Source organism: Miniopterus natalensis, chromosome X, assembly GCF_054644295.1.
Source record: "Miniopterus natalensis isolate mMinNat1 chromosome X, mMinNat1.hap1, whole genome shotgun sequence".
In the NCBI taxonomy this organism is placed as follows: Eukaryota; Metazoa; Chordata; class Mammalia; order Chiroptera; family Miniopteridae; genus Miniopterus; species Miniopterus natalensis.
Window position 1 is genome coordinate 13,223,250 of NC_142103.1, and position 20,907 is coordinate 13,244,156.

General features: G+C 41.1%; 1 long non-coding RNA gene and 1 pseudogene across 1 annotated transcript in view; both read left to right on the plus strand.

Moving 5' to 3' along the window:
- Positions 1–20,907, plus strand: part of LOC148090403 (uncharacterized) — a 213,476-nt gene that overhangs the window by 99,467 nt on the left and 93,102 nt on the right. Inside the window, exon 3 of the long non-coding RNA XR_015716460.1 lies at positions 19,551–19,580. This is a non-coding gene — a long non-coding RNA (uncharacterized LOC148090403). The remainder of the gene's footprint in view (positions 1–19,550; positions 19,581–20,907) is intronic.
- On the plus strand, positions 7,094–7,709 carry LOC107524981 (large ribosomal subunit protein mL40 pseudogene; annotated as a pseudogene).

Genomic DNA, 20,907 nt, shown 5'->3' on the forward strand with positions numbered 1-20,907 from the left:
ACCCGTGGTGTCTTTTGGTGCCTAAAAAATTTAATTTGTGTGATTTCTGTATATTTGCATTGCAATTTTCTATCTGAAGGAATAGTCTCTTGAAATTGTATATACTAATTAGTGTTGTTTGTAAAATAATAGATACTTTTGAATGCGTGGGAGGTGAGCCTTTCAAATGCAGCATTTAAATATAATTGCTGTTTAAACGTTTTGCTTAAAAGATGTGTATTAATTATTTTTTATATAACTGCAGTTTGGGGATGGTCTTTTGTTAATTAATCTGCACAAAGTGAGAAAACCCATCGAATGTATTTCCCAAACTTGCCCCCAACACCCAATTTTCAACATAGTTTATTTATATTTATGAAAGTATATTTGCAAAGGTTTAGCCCCAGCTATTTATTTCCACCAATTGAATCCTGGAGAAGCATTTTTGCTTTGTTTGCAAATTACTAGCATAGTATTACTGAGATTTGGAATTTCCGTTTCAATATCAGGGCATCGTTAAATTTTCATTGTTGAGGTCAACTTAGAAAGGAGTGTGGCAGAACCAGTAGAGAGCTTAAGTCCTGAGACTGAAAACACAAGAGTTCATAATCGATGCCGTCTCATTTTCTAGCCGAGGTACCTCGACTGAGTTGTTTAATGTGCCTAAACCTCAGTTCCTCGTTTGTGAAATGGAGTTGAGGGTGATGATGGACACCTACGTTATAGGACTGCTTTAAAGATTACATGAGTATTCAAATAAAGCCCTTAGCACATCGCCCCACGCTGAGAATCAGATGAGTGATTGTCCATCTCTCAAGTTTCATCAATAAGCAAAACCCTTAAAATGTCCAGAAAAAGTTGGAATGTTATAAGTTAAACTTTTGCTTGCACGAGGCTCTGCCAATCAACATGGTTGTATTTCTCAGAGGCCTTCAATATTCAAGATGACTACGGATCACATTATCTGACTTAGCATGATACCGCACGGCAGGGGAGTTGGAATTCAGGCCGTTCCAGGCAATCCGTGTCATGCAACCCCCCATTGCACCCCAGAAAAGTTCAATCGTAGCACTTACCACAGTGGCCTCGAATGTACATCCTAAGTAGGATAGTGGGGTCTGCTGCCCTTGTGTGGGCCACACATGGTCCAAACAGCCCGTAGGGAAAACAAAACAAAACAACAGTCCTTTTCCATTGGGCATCTGACTCTTCTGAATTTGTCAAAGGAGAAATGGGCTTCTTTGAAATAACCTGAGTTTAGGACATGGTTCTGGATATGTTAGTCCCCCATCAAAGTCGGCTAATTTGATTCAGATTTTGTCTGGGTATTTTTTCATTTCTTAGCAACAGCTTAAGTTACGAAAATACAGCGGGTTGTACCATGGCTCAGAATATAAAATGGCTTTGGATGGAGTATGCCCCTATTTAATATGAGAGGGAGAGTGAGGTTCAATGATCACCAGTCCTGTAAGGACTCAAGTGAGGACACCAGCCAGCAGCCTAAGTGCCCTGGAGTGACAGCTCCAGAGAACAAATCCAATAGATGTTATCAGGCACTCAACAGGGCCTCGGGGATGCTTGTGCAATTAATTTTCTGCACAAGGATGCCCTACTGAGGGGACATGAGCTTGGGCTGAAATATAGCCTGCACTTTACTCACTGTGGGCCCTTTGTAGTTGTTCTACTTGGAGATGGCACCTTGTTGTAATTCTTCCAACTAGAGGGGGTGTCCTGTTCTATTTTGCACGAAGGTGCTTGAAAAATAATACAGACCTGCTCGCCAATCGATCTCCACTCAGCCTTTGGTTCTACTCCCTCTGACCGTAGCTTGTAGGGACAAAACCCTTTCATAGGGAACTTGTCCTCTCGTAGGGGCTGAGAAGACATAAACTGGGCCCTCTCAGAATGGTGCTCTTGGTTCCTGTGATATTGTGATTTATATGAAAAATATATATATATTTGGTTATCCAGGGTTCCTAGCTCAGGGCTTCCTTAACCTTTGGAATTTCTGAAGCTCTAAGAGTGGTGCTGGTGGTGTCATTGGTACGTTGATGAGGTGGCTTGTGGAAAGCACCTAAGGATGGGGCCTGGTTGCCAGTGCAGGTAACCCCAAGATGAGAGGGTTGGAACCTTCAGCCCCTCTCCCCCAGGCCCCTGGCCCGCAAGGGTTGAATCAATCTCCAGTGGCCCATGGTTCAACAATCCCATGCTTGGAATCTGTGCTTGATATCACAGATTCTAGGACAAACCTCTCTTCAGCTCTTTATCCGTTTCTTGACATCTCATTTAGGAAAGTGAACTAAAGTAAGCAGCCTTTGGGCTATTTTGGAATACAGCGAGTCCTCTTTACATCACTGGTGATGGGGAAAGAACTGTTATATTAAGATTTTACTGTTTATAGGTTGTTTTGAAGCTATGGCTTGACTTCGGATTTATCATTTTCTGTTCTAATGAGCTCTGGTTTTTACACTGACGTTTCGATAAAGTGGATTTGATATTAAGAAGTGCTTCTTTGGTGTTGGCTTTATACCTCTTTTCCCCCAAGAGGTCAATTTTCCCTCTTCGTTCACTATACTCCCCTAATTTTCCTGACCTCTTTGCTGTTTTTAAAAATAAACTGAAAAATTAATAGATTATTTTTAGAAATATTTTAGGTTTAGAGAAAAATTAAGCAAGTAGTACAGAGGTTGGCCATATCCCGCCTGCCTAGAGCTTTCCTACTATCAACATCTTTCATTATTATGGTACATTTGTTAAAATTAATGAACTGATACTGATTCATTATGATTAACTGAAGTCCGTAGTTTATTCAGATGTCCTTAGTTTCTGCCTGATGACCTTTTCCTGCTCCGGGATCCTATCCAGGTTACCACATTGCACTTAGCTGTCATGTCTCCCTGGGCTCCCCTTGGCTGTGACTGTTTCTGGGACTCTGTTTTTGATGACTTTGGCAATTGTGAGGAGTTTAGGTCTGCTATTTTGTAGAATGGCCCCCTATTGGAATGTGTCTTATGTTTTCCTTATGATTAGACTGGGGTTATGGGTGTTTGGAAGATGACCACAGAGGTGAATAAAATGCCATTTTCTTCACAAAATATCAAGGCCACATATTATCAGCACGGCTTACCATTGTTGATGTTGGCCTTGGATCACCCAGATAGTGTTTGTTAGTTTTCTCCACTGTGGAGTTACTCCCCCCCCCCCCTTCTGTACTGTACTCTTTGGAAGGAGGTCATGTGCAGCCACACTGACTGAGTAGGAGCTAGACTCCACCTCCTTAAAGCAGAATATCAGCATAAATCATCTAGAATATTGCATAGGACATTCACCTCTTCTCCCCATTCATTCATTCATTCATTCATTCATTCATTCATTCAATCATTGATTTGTATCAGTATGTACTCATGGATATTTAGTTCATATTTTGGGTTGTAATCTGATAGTACTTTATTTTGTGACTCAAATTATTCCCACTTTGGCCATTAGGAGATATTTCACTTGGTTCCTATGTCCGTTTGACCTAACTCCATCAATGTAGGTTGTTGTTTTGTGTGTGTATGTGTGTTTTAAGCATTTACTTACTTTTTGGAAGAATGGGATGTACTTGTTTTTCATTCCCTTTCATTTTGCTTACTTACCTCTATGCTTTAATCTCAGTGGTCTTCATAGAAGTTGCTAGGAGATCACAGATGACTAGAAAAAAGCTGATTAGTGGCTTAGAAAAGTAGGGTGACGTTCACGCCTTTACCAGTCTCTTATCTGTGACTTTAGATTCTAAGCAACAACAGTTCTTATGTTTTATATTGAGTTCTCCAAAATTTTAACTCTTTTCTTTATTATAAAACCAGAGAGATGATGTCTTCGTAGATTTACAAAGCCTTTGGTGGATTTTAGATTCACTGAATCAACCTACATCTTTAGAAGAAAGTAGCTGATGCATGTAAAAAGGTACCTGCACCCCCACATTCATGTCAGCATTATTTACAATAGCTAAGCCATGGAAATAACCTCAGTGTCCATTGATGGATGAGTGGATAAAGAAATTGTGGTATATGTACACAATGGAATATTATTTGGCCATAAAAAGAATGAAATCTTTCCATTTCTTACAATATGGATAGATCTTAAGGTAATTATGCTAAGTGAAATAAGTTAGATAAAGGAAGACAAATACCATATGATCTCTTTTATATGTGGAACCTAAAAAAACAAAAACCCAAGGTCTTAGATACAGAGAACAGATTGGGGTTTGCAAGAGGCAGGGGCTGGGGTGGGAGTCAGAGAAATGAGTGAACTCTTTTTTGTTTCTTTTAGTTTAAAAAATAATAAAGGGTATGCATAATTTGTTTTTAAAAGGGTGAAACTAGCTTATAGGTTTGTGTGCAGATATCATAGGCATTATTTAAAATTAATGAGTTAGAAGAGAATGCTTTTCTATACAAAATATTGAAAATATGATTTATTGTTGATTGAAAAGTTATATCCTAATAGTAGCTTAATGGGAGACAGTGGACATGGAATATGATAAATAGAATAAAGCCTTATCAGTTTATACACACTGCTTATGTGTACAGATATTGTCACTTGCATGTAAGTGATATTAGATGTACTCACGATACTGTAATCTTCTCTCCTAAGGTCTGTCAGCATTTTCATTATAAACCTGCTTTTCAAGGGCATGTAACATCTCCTCTAAAATTTCATTTGGGATTTAAACTTGCCAAACACAATTGCACACTGTGAAAATTTCTTTTGAAAATTTAATCAGAATCATTGTTTTTGTCCCAGTGCTTTGACTTGTGTGATAGCTACTTCCTTTCTTCCTGTGTCTTGATAAATGGTTTCTCTCTCATCTGAGAATGATGACTGTTGAATGAGAACATGGCCTTAAATTTTCCGAGTTTGATGGGTGGTATGTAATATCATAACTCTTTGATTCTACGCCGGGCACCTTCCAGCAGAGAATATGTTTCCTAAATGGCAGTGTTTCGTCTTTTTGTTTGTGATGGTCTATTAATGTAGTCCCTAGGGGTTGTGCTATACTTCTCTGTCGATGTACCAGCGATAACCAGTTACAAATTATAAATATGAAAAAAAGAATTTACTGGTAATATTTGACAAGAAACATTTTCAAATTCTAAGAACAGTTTAAACAAGAAAAACGTAAGTCCTGTATTTTATTCAGAACTATATCAAATTTCCTAGAGAAACAAAGTAAAACTTGAATAGATGGAGAGATCCATCATGTTTTTGGCTAGGAGATCTGAGTATTTAAAATATATAAGTTTTTCCAGTTTAATTGATTTATAGGTTCATAGGTTTTGGAAATTCAAAATTAATTTATAGGTTTCAAATGAATTTAACAAGATTTCTGTTTACTTTTAAGATAATAGTTCTGAAGTTCATTTTGGAAGAATAAGCAGATTTTAATAATTAAATATTTTTTAAACATCAATAAGAGATATTAAAATGCACACAGTTATAATAATTGCTAGTATGGTAAGGTTGTAAGAGTGAAGAGGTGAATAAAATGAACTAGATGATGGTATTGAAAAAATATCACTTTTTATGATGAAAGAAACATCACAAAAAATGGAGAAAGAATAATTTGATAAATAGTTCTTGGAAAATTGGCTGTTTGGAAGGCAAGGGAATTTACCATACAATCTCAGGTTAGAGCCACACTTCGTACCATATGCTTAAATAAATTTTTGAAACAGTTAAATTTTCCAAAAGTTTAAAAACAGAAGCAAAGAGGCTTCACTATTTAACTGATTTTATGATGAGAAGAAATCACAGAGGAAGATAATGATCGATTTAAATCTATAACAACCAATATTTTTTCTTAAAAACATCATTAACAGACTGAAAAGGCAAATTATAAACATGGAAAATATACACTTAAAATATTACACACACACACAGACACACACACACACATATGGAGGCCTAATATCTGTAATATATAAATATCTCTTACAAATCAATAAGAAAAGGCTGAACACCCCTATAAGAAATGGTAAAGATGTGACTAGGGAATGAACAAGAATGTCGATGGGCAGTAAACATTTGGAAAGTACAAATACAGGATGAAAACAGGTTTTTGTTGACCTTATTTACAGAGATTAGAAATAAGTTCCTGTGAAGATGCTGTGAGACAGGCTTATAGACTTGGAGAGGAGTGTCAATTAGCTTAATCTTTCTGGAATGCAAATGGCAACACATGCATGTGCAAAGATCCTTCAAAAGCTATTAAGCTTTAACCCAGAGATCTTGTATCTAGAAACCAATCAAGATTTGTACAAATATATGCGAGGACAATCATTTTTATTAGTACTAGTAATGATGAGACACTGAAAAAATCTTAAATGCCAACAAGATGGAAGCATTAGAAACATTATGGTACATCTTTTATGACAGAATAATGCACAGGCATTTACATCGATGTTGCATAAATTAGCAACTTGCTTAGGTCACCTAACCCTGAAAAGACCTCAGAAAGTTTGTCCCAGTAATGAACTTGGCTTCTGCTCACAAGCAGGCACATCAAAGGGTTGACCATTCACTTTCCTGCAACTCTTCTCACTGCTGGGCCATGACTCTCTACTGGTTGGTTGTCCAGTCATATTTCAATGGTTCCTTTTCCGAAACCCCAGTACCATGTAGGTCCCTCAAACAATCCTGCCATTCCGAACGGCTGTGCGTTGGGTTAGGACACATAATCCATCAGGAAGCAGAATTACAAGCTTGGGCTGTGTGGTCAGACAGACCCCAGCTTTGCTACCATTCAGTGACTTTGGGCAAATTATTGAGCCTTTCTAAGCTTGAGTTGTTATGGTTTAAGACATAAAAAGTATCTGAAACAGTTCATTGCCTGGAATGTAGGAGACAATTAAAATGGTCTTTATTGTTATTACGAGTATGTATTGGGGGCGGCAGCAGAGGAATGAATTTCTAAAAAAGACTGATGGTGAGTCCTCCGTAGCTCGCGCCCCAGGTCGGAACGCTAGCGTGCGAATCGGCGGGACGGCCGGACTGGAGCGGAAGGCACCACCGGCCGGACCACCGAGGTGCGCAGCCACCCGGAAGCAGCCGGTCGGCTGCCTTTGGAGCCATGGCCGCCACCGCGCTGAGAGCGGTCTCGCGCACCCTGCGTTCGCCGCGCTGGCCTCTGGGAATTTGGCAGACGCAGATCAGAAACACCCGCCAGCGAGCTTCATTGTTGTCTTTCCGGGAACTCGTTCCCATGAGAGCGGAATGTTTGCGAAAGAAGAAGAAGGTAGATCCTAAAAAAGACCAAGCTGTAAAGGACCATTTGAAAAAAGAGGATCGGAAAACTAGAAAAGGCTAGCCAGGAGCTGATTCCCACTGAAGATTTTATTACACCTGCGAGGTTCTTGGATCAAGTGAGACAGTGGCCTCGTGTAGAGCTCTCCTTTGAGGAGGCTGAGCGGAGAGCTTTGCTTCTGAAGAAGTGGGCCCTGTACAAGCAGCGAGAGCATGAGATGGAAGCCATCAAGTGCATGCTTGAGGCCCAGCAGGAAGCTCTGCAGGAACTACAGCTCACGTCCAAGGAGCTGCACATGGAGGCTATCAAGCGGGACCCCAGCCTGTTCCCCTTTGAGAGAGAAGGGCCAGATTACACACCACCGATCTCCAACTATCAGCCCCCTGAAGGCAGGTACCGTGATATCCCCAAGGTGTACACACAGGTGGAGTTCAAAAGATAGAGCTGCAGGCAGCTATCTGAACATGCCACCCTTGACAGCCAGAACCACCAGAGCTCAAGCCTGTTTGTCACAGAGTTAGGCATGCTGAGAATAAATGTAAGTTTAATCATAAAAAAAAAAAAAAAAAAAGAAATACTGATGGTTTTATGAAAAGATACTTTAGTAGTAGTAGTAATGGCTGATGCTTCCAGGACAGAATATCAAGTGAGCTGTCAGTCTAAGTATTTAAGGTATAAAGGAAGGCAGTAGCTCTCAGGAAATACTCCGTAAGCAAGTAGCACTTAAAGATCATGCTTCGTCACCTCGCCATCCCCAGCACCTAGTAGCACAGTTCCCAGCAGGTTGTAATGCTCAGTCAAGATTTGGTGAATGGCTGGCTGGCTGGCTGAGGTGCGACACATTAAAGCCCCTGATAGCCGGAGAGTAATGTGAAGGAATCTAGGGCCAATATGTCTGGAGAAGAGTGGATATGAGTATGGGGAGAGAGAAGGGACAGGCGAGACAAAGCCTGATAGAAAGATATGAAAAGATGCCTCCCAACGTTTTGAGCTCCAGTCCTCCTGTCCTCTAGGTGGTTTTCACACTCGACTGAAAACAGCTGGGAACATATTGGAAGAAAGGTAGACTCCTTTGGGTTCACTGATGGATGTGAGAATCCCCTCCTTGACTTCCACCTTCCTAGTGAAAATTGGTGAGGAAATGACAAGGCAGAGACTACTCGAGTAGTCTGTGGAGATCCACAGTCTAGGCCAGTAGGGCAATAAGACCATGGCCACAGTGACCTATTATCTGAGCCTTAAGTAGGGATGCATGGTCTGACAAAGGATTTTCCCCCCTTAATATGTGAATGAATTCATGCTGACAGCCTCACAAGATATATACAGTATATCTCCTTTAATGAATTGCCATTATTGGAAATGAAAGTCTGTGAAATTAGTGCTGTTCCAAAAAGTTAGAAGCATATGGTTGCCATGGTTTTTGGCATCTTTTAAAAATACAAGGATTTGGGTGGGTCTTGAAAACTTTGATAATCTCTTGGATCACACACACACACACACACACACACACACACATACACACACACACTCTTCTTTATTGTAGGAGGTCCTGTCAGGAGGATTTTGGACTGCTCGGTTTTTCCATAGTCATGACCAGGGTGCAGAAGCCCAGGTGGGGCACATTCAACCTCAGAGGTAGTAGAGGAGTGAGGACCAATGGATGGGGAGTTAAATAGACTTGACTGACGAAGGTAAAAAATACAATCAAGAGCCTAGGAATTCAGGAAGAAAACTAGGACTAGAAGGGAGGATTATGCTTTTCCTGGGATTCGAGTATGATGACTATTTGTGCTTTGTAAATAAACCAAGAAGTAGATGCGTTTGTTCAATGGGAAACTGAATCTTTGTGGAGAGATCCTAAGAGACGTTGGGCTTTATGAAAGAGGGAAAATGCACATATTCAGTTGGCTTGGAAAGAGAACAGAATGAGGCAGGTTTCAAAGACAAAGGTGGTACCCCTCACTTGTTCATTCAGTCAGCAAATATTTTTGGTGTGCTCACCACATACCAGATAGTGTTCTGGGCACCAGGGATACAACAATAAACGAGATCTACCAAGTTCCTGCTTTTATGGAACTTGCATTCTGATGGGAAGACAAACAATAAATGAGTAAACAAATGCACATATAATGGGTCAGGTAGGGATACATGTTATAGAGACAAATAAGCCAAGACAAGGGGATAAAAGATGGTGTCGTGCAGTTGGAGTATAAGTTTAGCTCTGATGGGCAGGGGCCTTCTCTCTGAGGAGGTGACACTGGAACAGAGACATGAATGAAATACACGTCCAGCCATAGCAAACTTAGGAGGGTGGGGCCAGCATTCTAGACAGATGGATTAACAAGTGAATGTGTCCTGGGGTAGCATTAAGCTTGGAGTGTCAGCAGAACAAAAAGCCAGCAACGTTGGAGGTTAGTGATACGAGGGCGGCTGGGACAGTTTGTGTGGGGCCCTGAAGGCCATGGTGGGAGTATAGTTTTTATTTTAAGTTTGATGGGAAGCCTTTGGAAGCCTCTGGGTAGAAGAGTTAGGTGATCTGATTAATGTTTTAGAAAGATTACCCTGGTAGCTGGGTAGAAAGAGATTCTAGGGAGGCAAGAAGGAAAACACTGAGGCCAGTTAGGAGGTGATTGCCATAGTGGGGGCGCTGGCTGATGGCGATAGGGATGGGGGGGCGTGGAGATGGTCAGCAGTGGTCAGATTCAGAAGATATTTTGAAGGTAAACCTGATATACCTTGTTGATGGATTAGAGGGAAAGGGGGGTCACCAAGGTTTCTGGGCTGAGTGACTGGGTAAGCAGTGATGCCATTTGTAGAGGCTGCGTTATATGGGGGGGGGAGGTTTGCAAGGGGACTAGTGTATTTCTGAGTGCTTATTATATGTTATATGTTACACTGTCCTAAGCTCCGGGGATACAGAGAAGAACCAGATAGAGCTTAGAATGCCCTAAAAAAAAAAAAAAAAAAGGGACATCTGTAATATTTTCAATAATAATGATAAATTTAAAAAAAAAAGAAGTACAAATTGGTAGTTGTAGAATAGTCACAGGGATGTAAATAGCACGGAGAACATAGCCAATAATATTATTGTAATAACTGTGTGTGGGGCCAGGTGGGTACTGGAAATATCAGGGAGACCACTCTGTAAAGTGCGTGATCTTCTAATCAGTATGCTGTACGCCTGAAACCAAAACAGAATAATATTGAATGCGAACTGTAATTGAAAAATGAAACAATAATATATCAAAAAAAGAATGCCCTTACCAGAGCTTAGAATGAAAAGCTACATGGCTGATAAGAGGATCAGGACAAAAGTTGCCCCCAGAAAGGTAGATTAAAATGTGGAACTTTCCAAAGAATCAAACCAACCTCACCCTTGCTAAGTCAGGCCGATTCGGTTGAGCCAGAAGACGGAAAAAAATGAATGTTCAGGATATGTGGGGGGGATGGGGAAGCTCGAGAGCATCCAAGCCGGGGACACCTCCAAAAGTGAGGTTAGTTAGAGCCCGGCCGGTGTGGCTCAGCGGTTGAGCAGGGACCTAGGATCCAGGAGATTGCGGTTCGATTTCTGGTCAGGGCACAGGCCCGGGTTGCGGGCTCCATCCCCACCAGGGGGCGTGCGGGAGGCAGCTGATCAATGACTCATCATGGATGTTTCTCTCTCTCCTTTCCTCTCTCTGAAATCAATAAAGATATATTTTTTTTTAAAAAGTGAGGTTAGATATCTCTGAGAACATACAGGCAGAGCCGAACGAACTTTGAATGGAAATGATTGCACCTATTGGGAAAATGTCTCTCCCACCCCGAGTCCATATAGAATGGAAGTGCCTTCACGTGGTGCCAGAAAAGACAGCCAGGAGTCATAAGGAGAGAAAAGATCAGAAAGGCAGTAAGCGGTCATGAGCTCAGGTTCCAAAGTCACAGACACGGCCTTCTGTTTGCCACTTTTAGCTGTGCGACTTAGGCGTCTTCCCCTTTCTGAGTCCCAGTTTCCCCTCCTGTGAACCAAGAAACCAAAGCCCTGATCTCATGTGGGCGACGAGAGGATTGAAGGGATGATGTATGGAAACTAGCAAGGTGCCTGAGATACAATGAACACAAAATAAATGTTAGCTTATAATCATACTGATTCTGATGATGATAAAGTGAGACTTTTCTACAGCTTAGCTAGCCAGTGTCTCCTCCAGGCTGCTGTTTCCTCCCAACAAACTGAGGAACTAGATGGGGTCCATGAGGCTCCCAGGTGAGCTTGTTGATGCTTGGTGAATATATCTGCTTATGTGGGGCTTTTTGTTGTTGTTATTGTTAATTTTGCCCTTTCACTTTTCACTGTTTATTGGTCAAGATCTTTTCCTATATCTCAGAGAGAAAAAAAGAAATGTTCAGCAAGCGGGCATCCTGTCACCCCTGGGGCAGTGCTTCTCAAACAGGAATAAGGACAGGTTTTGGCAGGGGATTTTGTGACAGTGCAGGCCCGGGTGCAGTAGGTGTGGGGTGGGGCCGGGGAGCCTGCATTCCGAACAAGCTCCAGACGTTGCTGATGCTGGTACTGCTCTCTGTGCACCATCGTTCGAGTAGCACTGAGCTAGGAAACTGAGCTGGAAAAGTCTAGAAAACGTGCATGAACTGTAGGAGCTGGGGCAGCAGGTGGCCTGGGTCTCAAATGCGTGAGGCCTGCTAGCCATGGCCGACTCCTGCTTCTCATGACAGCCTTGAGTGGTTCCTTCTCCCACAACCAGTGTAAAGAGAGGATTTTGGGGTGAGGGACAGGGTTAGAAAGGCAGGAATGCTGTACATGATCCCTTACCGCCTCCATGTTGCCCTGAAACAGATGTGAGTGCACAGCTGTCTACTACAAAGAGAGCTTCCGAGGAAAGTCTCCATGGAGCAATATATCTTATTTTATTATTTTCCTCTTTATGATGTTTTCTTTACTCAATCCCATGAAAAATCACATAATGGGATTTCATTGTAGCCTGTTTGAATAGATAGGACAATGGAGAAATCATATAGTCAAGGAAGTGTTCCCACAACTAAAAGAAGTTTATCTGAGAAATGTTTGTGGCAGAACATAAGCAACCATTAGAAATGAAATTTGGGCAAGATGAAAAATCATTCAATATAAATTGCATATTGTTTATCAGAGATACTTGTAATATACAGAAAGATTTTCATTATGATTATTGTGATAAAAATGTGGCTTTCAAATATATTGTTCCAATATGACCAGCATTTTTTATTGCAGAAATAGTCCTTACTCAAGAAAGGTCTCTGATAAATGGAGATTGAAATAGACAGTATATTTAGATGCTACTGAATATCCTCAGATATCTTGCTTTTCAGCAGGTAAACCAGAAATTGATGGTGGCGGCGTTCCTGGTTTGTTGGCCTTTTCGTCGTGTTCCACCCTTTTAATAAATGAAACACTGAGTTTTTATTCCATTATTTTAGAGACATTTATTATCTTTGTGTATCATTCACTCTTTCAGGGTTAAGATCATTTAGTTTCCTTTTTTTCAAAATAACTTTTTATTTTTCAATTACAGTTGATGTACAACATTATATTAGTTTCAAGTGTACAACATAGTGATTGGGCATTTATATAACTTACAAAATGATCACCCCAATAATAAATCCACTACCCATCTGGTACCATACTTAGTAATTACAGTATTATTGACGATATCCCCTATGCTGTACTTGACATCCCCATGACTATTCTGCAACTACCATTTTGTACTTCTTAATCTCTTCATAAGATCATTTAGCTTTCAATCCACAGCCCTTCAGTTACTTTTTCTGTAGCTGATTGATTGATACGAGAGGCAGTACAGTGGGGCGTTTAAGAGCATGGGCTTTAGAGATAGATTCGAATCCTGCCACTGCCACTTACCGCCTGTGTGACTGCGGAGAACTAACTTAAACCCCTGGTGTCAGCTTCTTCATCTGTAAAATAGGAATAATAATAGTCATTCGTTTATAGAGTTGTGGGTAGTGAATGAGTTAACACATGTAAAACAGCCAAAACTATGACCGCCGTAGTTGTGAACACTTACTAAGTGTTCACAATATTGTGACTAATCTTACTAATGATGTTACATGGTAAACCATTTCATGTCAACGCTCATGTTTTATCTCCCCAGCCAGATGACAAACATTTTTATTTTATTTATTTATTTTTATTTTTTTAGATGTATCTTTATTGATTTCAGAGAGAGGAAAGGAGAGGGAGAGAGAGAGATAGAAACATCAATGATGAGAGAGTCATTGATCGAGCCCGCAACCCAGGCATGTGCCCTGACCGGGAATCGAACCCCGATCGCCTGGATCCTAGGTCGACGCTCAACCGCTGAGCCACGCCCGGCCAGGCAGACAAACATTTTTAGTATGGGGATGGTATCTTTTATTTTCTGTTAATTGTTCATTTCCTTCGATGCCTCTATTATTTCTGCATGTTTGCCATGATCACTATAGATCTGGCTTGCAGATGCAACTATCAAGAGGTTCATTATAAAATATAAACCTGGAAACCGCAATGAGGAAACACTGCTATCAATAAGCAGTAGGTGCCCGGCTGGGCAGGGCCCAGCAGTTGAGCATTGACCTAGGATCCAGGAGGTCGGGGTTCGAGTCCCAGTCAGGGCACAGGCCCGGGTTGCGGGCTTGATCCCCAGCAGGGGGCGTGCAGGAGGCAGTGGATTGATGTTTCTCTCTCATCACTGATGTTTCCATCTCTCTCTCCCTCTCCCTTCCTCTTTCTGAAATCAATAAAGATCCATCTTTTCAAAAAATAAGCAGTAGGTAATGAGGTGGGGTAGTGGAAAACACATATTTTCTCCCTGATAATGCTAATTATGATACCCCATCTATCAAGGCCCTGTTTTACTGTGAGACACCCCGCCTTTCCTTCTTTGTCACAATAACTTTATGAATTAGAGAACCGGGGTGCAGGGAGGCGCAGTAACAAGCTCCAGGACACTCACCTGGGACTCCAGCCGGCTCCTCTCCCATTGCAAACGCTTCATTCACTGCTTCACCCCGTTTTAAAATCCCTGGCGCATCCTTCTTGGTTAAAACAGCTGAGCTGAGCTTACATCGCGGTTCTGCTTCTCACTAACCATATGATACCTGGAAGCCCACATCCACGTTGGTACAGAAAGACCCTCGAAGTCTCTGTCTCAAGTGTCTTTCTGAAAGACGTGGTGGCCTGCCGTTTATTTTTTATTTCCCTGCCAGGCTGCGGCCCCTGCCTCCAGACCCCCAGGAGCCTATCGCTTCCTCCAGCCCCCTCCCTTCCCCGGTGTCCCCAGCCCGGGAGTGTGCATTTTGTTATCGGGGCCCCAGGATCTGTGGCGCTTTTTCCTTCGTCTAGGTTCCGATCGTGCCTTTCTGACGTTTCCATTCAGCCGGGAGAATCCAAATACGGAAACATTGTATTTCTCCATCTGTTGCAACACTCGGGCCGGCGATCGCGTTTTCATTAGTTAAGCGCTGCTCTGAAGCAATGGTCCAGAACAAAGAGAATGATCGATGCTGCTGCTTCGAGTCCAGATGTGGGATAATGGGTATCTCGGACATAAACAGGATTCCTTCGGTTGATGGATAGTCTCGGCGCGGGCAGATTATACGAAACCCCTCAAAACCTCCCCCTTCTGCTTTGCCTGGGGCCAGGCATTTCCAGGAATCTCCCCTCCTGTTGCTCACTGTTCCTGGGGAGTGTGTGCTGGGGGGGGGGGGGGGTGACCAAAGGTAAGAGGAGAGATGGGGACACACCAGACAATGGGGAGGCCTGGGAATGTCCTTTCTTGCTCCCGAGAGTCATTCGTATGAGAATGTATTTTGCCTTCTATTGACTCAACCACCTGAATAATATGTGTCTTTAAGGCTTTGATTACAGTTCCTTCATCATTCGCTTTTCTTCCAATTTGAGTATCATTTGCAAACTAGGAAATGTTTTCAATATCCGCATCCAAATAATTACATTCATATAAAAAAAAATCTGTTAATGAAACATTAGAGCTAAAGGCTTAATTGCTAAAAAATCAACTCCCAGAACTAGAAAATTCAGTTTAGGTTCCATGGTAACGAGATCTATTATTAACTGTATAAATGCTATCTAATAACATTTTGAAATTAACCTGCTGATTTAAGTACTCTCAGGACTATATATAAGGTAAGGTGCTGTTTAAAAATAAAACAGTCATTTAAGTAGTTTCCCTGGTTAAAAATTATGGAAAACTTCACATTCCTTCCAATTATTTTATTCCTTATCAGATTTTATGTTTGTTTTTCTATCAGTTAATGAGAAAACGCTTCATTTCTTTTGAAATATGACAGCATTTAATGTTCATGAGTCATATTTATGTCTCACTTTTTTTAAAAAAAACTAGCAGTAAAGGAAAATGCAAATACAAACTTAATGAAGGAGGAAAGTTGCTATAGGATGTGTCCTAAGAAGGGAATGAATCCAGGAGAGCATATTGTCCTTTGATGGGAAGGGTTCTAGACATGAGAAAATATTTTTGAAATTTTATTTTATTTTATTATTATTATTTTTTTCAGATGTCCCCTTTTTCCCCCATCGATCCCTCCACCCTGCATCCACACTCCCCCCAGGCCTTCCCCATACCAATGTCTGTGTCCATGGGCTATGCTTATAAACATCTAAGTTCTTTGATTAATCTCTTCCCACCCACTCCCCCACCCCGCCTTCCCTCTGAGACCCCTCAGTCTGTCCCATGCTTCCATGCCTCGGGATCTATTTTGTTCATCAGTTTATTTTTGAAATTTTAGAGTGTGATAAGGGTGACAGAGTTATCTCAAATTGAGGGAAAGATAATACATATTAATTTGCTATAAAAAGGTGAAAACTTGCCCGGGTTAATAAAAATGAGCGTAGGAAGTTGGTAAGAGATTTCAGTAAGCACATCATTAATATCAAGGCAAAAATGATTGAATATTGAAACTCCTGAACGTATGACTGAGAACTTCCAGTGAGCGTATTGAAAAGATGGTTCAGGAGTAGGAAAAACTGGTGAGATTTTCTCATTCACACAGCGCCCATGCCACAGAGAGCAAGGCGGGGGGGGGGGCCAAGGCCGCGCAGCACTTTTCCCACAGGCACACAGCACAGGAGCAGCAAGCTCAGCACACAGGAGAGCGCCAGACTCCACTCCTCCGGAGGAAAAAACAAATCATCACGAGAGACTCCTTCATTAGGAAGCTATTCAAACACTGGAAGAAGCATTTTTTAGACACATGCTGTTTATTTATCACTGTTGCTTAACGCAGGGGATCCAGAACAAAAAGACAGGGCATTTGCCCATGAGACGCTTTTTATCAATTTAGGAAGACAAGGTCTAACATATTTACATGAACACATCGAGGATAAATTCAAGTTCAGGTGAAACAGAAGGATCTAAAAGACTCCATGGGGCAGACTATACACGTGCTGCTGGAGCAATTCCAGTTCGAGGGAGGTGGTTATGGGGTGCGGGACTCGAAAATATGGTGGAGCTTCAGCTGCTGGTGCTATGTTGACACCGAAGGAAACGCCTGGAAATTGACTTTTAATAAGAGTAGAGGTTTAGGTTAATAATAAGGAATACCTCTCCCCAATCAAAAAAGACTGAGCTCTTTTCACAGCACTTTTTGGGACTGAGAAGTCAAAGGATATAGTACACACATCCTGCTCTTCGTAAGCTGATGGTTTAGTTGTAGACACAGGTATCGTTTTTGAGGTGTAAGGCATAGAGAACGGAGTTGGTGAGTGCTAAAGGAGATATGCAAGTAGGAGATCAAACGGGCATTCTGGAATGATCTCAGGGAAGAGGGACTCTGAGGATTAGTAACAGCGTGGTGATGTGGAAATACTGTCGTGCACATTGGCTTCAAATTCAGGTTCTGGTACTTACCAGGTGTGTGGCTTAGCCGAGCCTCTGTTTCTTTACCTGTAAAACTAGGGGTGTAATACCTAACTTTAGGGATCCTGTGAACATTATCAACAATGGATGCAAGGTTATGGGGCTTCTTTTTGGGGTAGTGAAAATGTTCAGAAATTGATTGTGGTGATAGTTGCACAACTCTCTGAGTATCTTAAAATCCCATGAATTGTATACTTTAAATGGCTGATTTGTAAGGTGATTATATATATATATATGTGTATATATATATATATATATATATATCTACAGAAAAGCTAAACATAAATTTACCATATGAAAAAATTTACCATACGATCTAATAATTCTACTCCTAGATATATACACAAACATAAGAAAAATGTATGTCCAAAAAATATTTGAATGTTCATAAGAGTGTTGTTGTTCCTAATAGCCTAAAATCCGACACAACCCAAATGCCTATAAACTGGTGAATGGATGAGTAAAATGTGGCATATCCATACAATGGAATATTATTCAGCCCTGAAAAGGAATGAAGTTCTGATACATGGGTGCACCATGGATAAATCTCAAAAACATTAGGATAAGTCAAAGAAGTTAGAAGCAAAAGACCCCATACTGTATGATTGCATTCATATGTAATGCTCTGAAAAAGCAAGTCTATAGAGACACATAATAGATTAGTGGTTACCAGGGGCTGGGAGTGGGAACGGAGAGTGACTACAAATGAGCACAGGGGATGTTTTAGAGGTGATGTAAATATTCTGAAATTGGTTTGTGGTGATGGTTGCATAACCCTTTGACTTAGCTAAAAAAAAAATCATAGAACTGTACATTCTAAATGAGTGTATTTCATGGCATGTAAATTATATCTCAGTAAAACTGTAATGGACTCAAAATGTCAAGTAATATATACTTAATACATGGCTGCTTCTATCATTGTTGAAGCAATAAGGGAAGGCCTTGTGAAGAAAGGGGCCTTTAATGATGGGTGATGGGTAGGGTGTGGGTCATGATGGCGAAGGGAAGTAGGAACGATAGGGACCTAGTATGAGGGCCTGGAGTGAGAAACAGTCCTAGTGTAGTTAATGTCGCTATAGAGCTGATTAGAGTAGTGAGTCTGTACTAGGGGCTATTGATAGATAAGGAGTTGTGGGAAACAGACCCGACACTGAAAAAGATCTGGAAGTGCCTGGCTGACAAATACCACTGGTGAGTAAGTAGAAATAAAGAGATTTGAGTGGTAGAGGTCCCAGGTGATGGAGAAAATTTATCGCCCGGGTGGTGCTGATCCAGAATATTTCGAGGCTGAGTGAGGAAGAGCCTAGGTGATAGGATGTGACACAGTGTGGCGTGGTACTATGGGGTGTGACAGGTGCCTAAGCAGTGACTTAGATAAGATCAGTCTTGTGTCTGAGCAAGTAGGCTAGAAGGGCCAGCCTGAGGCGCCAGGCCTGGGGTGATTAGTAGGACAATAGGTAAGGTAAAGGTAGTGTGTGGAGACATGTAGGTAAGACACAAGCAGAAAGGGGGATCCAGCTGGCTGTCTTTCCTCTGGCTGCCCGTGGAAGCATGTGAGCACCCGCTAAGCCGTCTTCCAGTCCTATGAGTTATTCCAGTAAGCAGCCCTGTCAGCGTCATGCCCACAAATTCAGCGAGGTCACTGGGGGAGGCGTCTCTGAGTGTCTCCTGGAAGTTGTCTAGAATTTTACAGATTTCCTCGCCAACTCGAAGCAAACCCTTACAGTGCTTAATCTAAGTGATGTGCTAAGATCACGACCTTTTCAGAAATGCCTTTGATGTCAATCCTCATTCTGCCAAATTTTACCTGACAGGGTAAGAATGAAACATTAGCAGCTAGTTTGTCAAGCATCTCAGTAATCTGTTGTGGCAATAATCGGTTGCAACTCAACTCTGCAGTGATGGGCCCAGTGAATGATGTTCCTTGACTCGGAAGGAACTTATTAAGTGTTTGATCATTGATTAATACAGTAAAAATGCTCCAGGTAGACCTTGAAAGTGATAAACTGAACAGTAACCTTGGCAGCCAATAGTCCCTCCTGCCCACGGTCCATACTGTCATTTATTTTGAAAATGATGACTGCTCATTTTCTTGCTCACATACCTACAATGATTCAGAAAAACCAGTGTTGACAATCACCAGATACAGAAATGAAAAATATTGCAGGTACTTCCTCTTTCGAGTATTAATTACCATTATAAAAGTGAAAAAAAGTGCCCATAAAGGATTAGAGTTGTAAAAGCCTATTTTTTCCTCAAATGGCCCTTTCTGATGTGTAAATTTAAAAACTGTGCTCTCGTTTCTGATAATATAAACATAAAAGATCAAGTAAATTGAAATTGCATTTTTATTTTTTCAGGTACACTTTATGATTGACCATAACGGCAAAGTAAGTATGTGCTATTTTTGAGTTGATTATCCATTTAGTTTTAGAATGCTTTTAATCTCTATTTCATCAATGTATCCCATTCCCCCGAAGATCATTGATAGATACCACAGTTCACAGACTGAAGACATGGGATTATTTTTGTGTTTATTGTTTTTCTTAATAATTTCGTAAGTTATCAGGATTCTTTCTGTTAAAATTTCCCTCCATGTCCACACAGATTATTGAGTGCTTAGAGGATTGACAGCACACAGCATGCTAATTTTCCTGCCCTCTACTTTGTGCCTCAGTGTGATGCACAGGTTTGAGCTGAAATATTTGGATACTTTCTTTAAAAAAATGTCTTTATTGATTTTAGGGAGAGAAAGCGGGAGAGAGAAACATTCATAATGAGAGAGTCATTGATCGGCTGCCTCCTGCATGCCCTCTGCTGAGGATCGAGCCCGAAACCCGGGCCTGTGCCCTGACCGGGAATCGAACCCCGATCTCCCAGATCCTAGGTCAACTCTCAACCGCTGAGCCACGCTGGCCGGGCTATTTGGATACTTTTCTAGATTAGCAACTCATGAATCCCTACTGAGGCTTGTTTGCCATGAGTAAATTTTTCTTTAATTGTTCAGGCTGGATTTTAGCTTGTCATTCTAGACTGTAAGTCTTTGAAGCTTCTTTCTAGAGATAATCTCTCAATGTGATCATAAGGCAAATGACCCAAAACATCTCTTTTTATCATAAAAAACCATACATGACATTCTCAACATAATACTCATAACAATTAAAACCACTGGAAATATAAAACTAAGGTGGCATGGAAGATTTCATCAGACCTAGACTTGTAAAGATTTTTTAGTCATTACAGTCCCTCAAACCTTTGAATACTAGTGCCCCAAACCTTGCTTCATGACAGTCCCTGTGTGGGCAATTCATTTACCAAGAATTATAGTTCCTTAAAAATGAAGTGAGAAGTTATTAGTTTGATAACCCAGAGCAACTCTTCATGTCTTGGTGCCCAACGGGTACACTTATAAATTACTGACAAATAATGGGAGATGGCAATTCCTGCATTGCTGCCACTGATAGATAAATCTATGCCATATTATTCTGGCTTTTATTGTCTCTTAAAACATCATCAGATTGATTTTAGAGTAGCAAGGATATAAAATAAACATACAAGATACCTTTACAATGAAAGAGGAAAACCAGCCTTCTTTGTGCCAGAAAATTCTGTTGTCGAAATGGAGTGACATTTCCTTGTTTGTTTTTTATTGAATTTATTGGGGTGACACTGGTTAACAAAATTATATAGGTTTCAGGTGCACAGTTCTACAATACA